Below are 6,022 nucleotides of genomic sequence, written 5' to 3' on the forward strand. Positions count from 1 at the left end.
TTTCACGGGGTAAAGTAGACTAGAGGATTTGAAGGTTAGGAGGTTAAGGTTAAGATTCTATGTGGTTAGATTCATGTGTGTACACAGCCCTTTTTTTTTTTTTTTTTAGACAGAGTTTTGCTCTTATTGCCCAGGCTGGAGTGTAATGGAGTGATCTTGGCTCACTGCAACCTCTGCCTCCTGGGTTCCCGCGATTCTCCTGTCTCAGCATCCCTAGTAGCTGGGATTACAGGCACTTGCCACCACATCCAGCTAATTTTTGTGTTTGTAGTAGAGACGGGGTTTTGCCATGTTGGTCAGGCTGGTCTTGAACTCTTGACCTCAGGTGATCCACCTGCCTTGGCCTCCCAAAGTGCTGGGATTCCAGGTGTGAACCACCATGACTGGCTACAGTCCTTTTTGTGTATGTATGTGTTTCTCATGTTTGCATTATATGGTTTTTGTCTCACAATTATTTCTGGGCTGATGCAGGATTGAAAATAAGAAGATAAGTGAGTTCCCCACAGAAGTGAATTGATTTCATAGTTACAGCTTCATGACTGGGTGGTAGGAAGGAAAAGTAAAGGTGATACGATAATTTGCATAGGGTTGTAGGACAGGAATTAAATATGTTTGTTTTGCCATTGCCAGCCACTGAACTAATTAGTGACTCAGTTTCTCAATTATAAATGAAAGAATTATTTAAAAGTAAATCGAAGAACGAAATAGAACACTCATTAGATTAGAAAATTGCTGGTTTAAGTGTATTGATGTGTATAGTGTTATGTGCAAGAGTAAAAAATACATTATTTAATTGTTTCCCTTCCTCCTCTTTTATTTTCTTGTCTACCCTCTGCTATTTGATGCTGTGAATTCTTTAATAATGTATTCAAGAGTTTAGCTTCTTTTAAGGAGAGATTTATACAAGTCAGGGTAACTAAACTCCGGAGATGAAGTAGCTTTTAACCACACATTCTTTTAAAGGCCACAGTATGGAACGCCAGTTCCAAAGAAATAATCTCTCTTTTGCACTGTCCTTAAGAGTTCTCTCCTTCTCTTTTCCTCTCCCTCACTCTTCTCTTCAAAATTCATACCCTCCAGTCTTTAACCCTGCCAATTAATGGGATAATATGTGGCCACGTACACTCTGAATTATTCATGGCCCTTCATTCTTTTTGCCAAACACCTTGTCAACCCCTGGAGTGAAGTGTCGCTTGTATCCTTTCTGGTGAAATTGAACTAGACCAGACATCATTTAATGGGGTGTCCTGCAGGAATGAGGATGGGGTTTCTAAAGAGAGAAACATTCCATTGTAGAATGAGTTGATGATGGTATCAAGCTACTTTCAAGTGCTCCCCCAAAAGAAAGAAAGAAACATGGAAATGCCAGTACATGTTGAACTGACAAAGCCAAGGTTGGATCTTTAAGTGCAGAAACACATTATAGGCAGTCTCAGTTAGCACTGATTAAATTTTAAAATGGAATTTGTGTAGAGATCAGTACAATTTCCCTGGAGTTTTATAAAAACAGCTACAAATCAGTTGCCAAGAACAGCACTTTATAATAAACTCACATTTGTAAAACCCATTAAGTAACATAAGAAGATAAAATATTTTATGATTGTTTCCTTTATTTTTATAAGGTTGTATAATCTCATTTACTAACAGGGTCAACAATAAATGGCATTCAAGTAAGAGAGAAAGTTTCTCACCCTGTACTTACTTTCAGGTCAGCAGGTGCGGCTGAAACATCGCTGTTTTCTTTGTCCATTATTAGGTGTTTTGCGTGTGATCATCCAGGGGTGTCTCAAAGCCAGTTTTCACCGCTTATTTGCTCTTTTGAGAAGAACTAAGAGAACCGTCACCACATTCAAGCTAGCTTTCAGAGGAGTGGAATCAATTTACCTCCACCGGGTTCAGTTTAGAAACTGAAGCCGCCTCATTGCTATATTGTAAATGTTAAAGGAACCTAGCACTCAGCTGTGCACCCCAAACTCAAGGATTCTCAATGTAACTTTCATAGGAGTCAGGCCTCTCAGAGTACAGCCAGCCTCAAGGCAAGGTTTTCTAATAAGAAACACAATCTTACAATCGAGAAACATTTAAGTCAGTATAATTTTTTTCTTACATCTCCTAAAGAATATGAAGAGGTCTAATTTACAACCCTCCACACCACATCTGAGAAGTCCTCACACCTCCTTTCTCTTGCTTGGCATCTCTTGCCTTCTCCAGAAGACTCACTCTTTAGTCCTGCTCTCAACTTTCCAGCCATACACTCTGAGAACCCATAATCCAAAGGGACTTTTTTCCATTTGGCTCCCCCTACTTCTTTCAGTCAGTCTTCTGTAAACCTGGGGCCCTTTCTGCTGTAAAACCCCTGTTTCCATCTCTCCCATTCTTCCCAATGTCAATCTGAATTAGATCCACGGTGGGAAGAATAATCCTGAGGGGCAGTGTCAGAATTTTTCTTAGCAGACTGGGAGAAAAAGGCAGGGATTGCTGGAACCTTATCACCCTGTGGGCACTGGGTGTCAACAGAAAGCTGATCTGTCACACTTTAAAGGAGAAACACTGTTCTGCTGAACCAGACACAAACTTCAGCATCTTTCACAGGCTGTGTGTATGGCGAGTGAGAAACTGCCTGCTGAAAGTGGTGAAAGATTAGTTGAGTTGCCATGCATTTGAAATTTAATCTAACTTGGGGAAAATGAGACAGAATGACAAAAAAAAAAAAAAAGTCATGTTGTACAAATTTGCCTCCTAGGTTTTGTTATTATTCACACTGATAAAATTACTAATAATGGTTTAGACTTTCTATTATTATTTTTAATGGCTCATCTTTCTGTATTATTTCCCTACTTATTTCTAGAACTAACTCATATTCCACCAATATAAGTAAAATTTATATATCAGTGGCCATTGACAAAGACTCTTTTCTTGACCAAAGTGTAGTCAGGTTACTCTGAGCTCTATTTTCAACTAGACCTTGTCCTTGGGCCCTGTCTTTGGCCTATCTGGTCAGGTTAGCATGAATCCCCCCACCCTTGATATGTGATTACCCTTGATTTTTTTTTCTTTTTTTTTTTTTTTTTTTTTTTTTTTTTTTTGATTCAAGAGTGGCCTTGAAATACCCTTGATATCTGATCAAGTTCTTTATCCCCTACCCTTGATGTATAAGTCCTTGGCTGCCTGTAACAAGAATCCTGATTGGTCGGTTTAGCAAGAATACCCCTTGATATTTTCCCTTAGTAATTTTCCATCCATGGACCCCCTCACTCTGTTCATTGGCTACTAATCCCCAGTTTTCTTTGCTGTATTTGGAACCGAATTCTATATCGAATTCTTTCCCCAGTTGCAACAGTGCTGAAAAAAATCTGTCTTTACAGCCTTTAACTAGTGTCCCCCCAATCCTTGTTTTCCTTTCACACTACCAAGTGTGAAAAGTGGCAGGAAAATAAAGGAGGCTGTGTTAAATGTACATAATTTAAAAGCAATCATAAAACCAACTGAAGGCTGCTTTTTCACTATCATCATGCCAGCAATTCTAAATAATGTCAGTGACAAAATACTCCTCCCTAAAAAAAATGTGTTTATTTGGTATAAGTTCTAAACAATCACTGTCACTACAATTGTTTTAATAAGACTTATTTAAGTGTATAATGAGCAATTCATATTACTCATTTTTTAATAAGTGGTGAATGTCATGCAGAAATTAATTCAGAGAACTCCCAACTGTAAAGCTGGTCTCAAACATGTTGCAGGTAGCAACTATCTGGGGTCAGTGGTGCAGGTGGTAAAGGAATTTACCAAGACAGTTATAGGTAAAGAAAGGTAGATTTATTAGAGAAAGTAAGAAAACACATTGCAAGAAAGCAACAAGCAGATCAGCAAGAGAGGAGCTGACTGCAAGGAGACAAAGGCTTGCTTGGGATTTTATAGGATGGTGCTTGTGCTTGAAAGGGCTATGTGCAGTGCTGATAATGCCAAGGTTACAATGAGCTAACTTGCGTTTTTCTATCAGCCAAGGGTCTGGTGATAAGTTGGGTGCAGGAAGATTGTGAGTTATTTGAGTTACTTGTGCAGGAGGGCTACATGTCCTGGACCATGAAGAAAGGCAGACTTACAGCTCATTTGCTTTCTTGTTTTTGCTTTCCCAAGCTCCCACCAGCCCGACTCCTTTTCCCTAATTAGGACTCCACAGAACACAAGACGACCGTGACACATGATCATTTCAAGAATAAGCTTCTAATGGTCTGGAATCATTTGCACATACTTAGGGCAGAGTCCTTGCCTCCAACAACCCGTGTGGGATTACATATTGCTGAATTTAAAGGGAAGATTCAAAGCAAGCAATAATAGCACAATGATTGTAAAGACCAAGAAACAGAACTTCAGTTATTTCATTTGTCCTTCTGTGTGACCATTGAGTTAATTTATATTTAAAAGTTAATACAGTTACAGAGTATGAACTGCAAGGTGTAATTTTTTATATGTTATATTCTGTATGCAGTATGTATTTTGTTAATTTTATTTTTGCTAGCATAATTATATATACAAAGTTGACTAAAATTTTTCACTTTTTTTCTCATCAATATTATTATTAGTTTTATTTCATGATTCCTACTGAAAACAATTGTACTGTATAGGGGAACAGATTGTTGAGAAATGATCTACTATAGGGAGAAGCAGCCCCTGAGTAACTGGGCAGCTTCTGTAGTGTCAACAGTGTGAAGGACCCACTGCAGGGTGTCGTTAGCACTGCCTGGTAACTGGTGAACCCGTTGGCCAGCAGAGCTCATACCCACATTCCCAGATTAGTCCAGGGGGTCCAGGCACTACCTCAACTGTGACTCTTCCAGATGCATGGAGGCTGCACCGCAGCCCATGCCCTGAGTGCATGGCATCCGGAGGCACTGGCCGTACTTCTGCTGGAGCCAAGTGGTGCGGAGCCTGGCTACCACTCCTAGTAGCTGGGTATCCCCACAGCTAACTATCCAGAACAAGTGGTAGATAACCTTCTAACTGGTGTATCCACTGCGTTTATCATGGTTGGGCCAGTTTGGAAGTGGAAATGTCCATAAGATGGTGGTGAACATAGGGTAGAATCCATATTGCAAAAATACCAAAAACTCCACAGAAACTCCTACCATGCATGCCTTTAAAGAGGACTTCTGGCTGGGCACAGTGGCTCATACCTGTCATCCCAGCACTTTGAAAAGCCAAGGGAGGAGGATCACTGGAAGCCAGGAGTTTGAGACCAGCAAGGGCAACCTAGCAACCTAGCAAGATCCTGTTTATACCAAAAAAAAAAAAAAAAAAAAAGCCAGGTGTGGTGGTTCACCATTATTCCTAGCTGCTCTTTGGGAGGCTGAGGTGGTAGGATCTCATGGGCACAGGAGTTTGAGGCTGCAGTGAACTAGGACTTCCATGGGGAAATCCTCAATGTGGCTATCGTTGGCTACCTCATAAAGGAAATGACTAGTAAGAAAAGAACTTCTTGGATTCTTTAGAGTCACTTGTTTCAGCAATTCATGGTGATATTGAGGAAGCTAAGAAATGATTTGATTTACCAGAACATTTGAAACTCAAAGAAGACAATTTCTTTCAGGTTCCTAAAAGCAAAACGATGAATGGCCACTGATGACAAAAATCATCTTATTTATTCATACACTGTTTTCTAGTGAAAACATAACTGCTTATACCTCTGCAGTCTCGTCTTGGTTGTATTTTAAAAACCAAACATTTCCCTACAGCTATGAATTAGTTTAAACAGTGCACTGTAGTTACCATTTTATGTTTCAACTGTTAAACCCATCGGGACGTATTACAAAGGAGATTCATTTTTATGTAATATGTTGATTCAAATGCATCACTAGAAAGATATTGGTCTTATCATGGAAATAAAATGTATATAAGTCTGGGTAAAAAGGCAAGTCACTAGTTTGATGTGAGATGTATAATTCTCATGGTAAAATGCCAGCATATATATATACTCATATAGATTTCCTGCTAAACAGAGGGGTCTTATAAAAGTAAATGCACT

At 39.4% G+C, this 6,022-nt stretch overlaps 1 pseudogene; it reads left to right on the plus strand.

Annotated features, from left to right (window-relative positions):
- The first annotated feature begins 1,356 nt into the window (after window positions 1–1,356).
- Window positions 1,357–5,620, plus strand: LOC108539221 (riboflavin kinase pseudogene; annotated as a pseudogene).
- Window positions 5,621–6,022: the final 402 nt, after the last annotated feature.

Source organism: Rhinopithecus bieti, unplaced genomic scaffold (assembly GCF_001698545.2).
Source record: "Rhinopithecus bieti isolate Rb0 unplaced genomic scaffold, ASM169854v2 scaffold_17936, whole genome shotgun sequence".
NCBI lineage: Eukaryota > Metazoa > Chordata > Mammalia > Primates > Cercopithecidae > Rhinopithecus > Rhinopithecus bieti.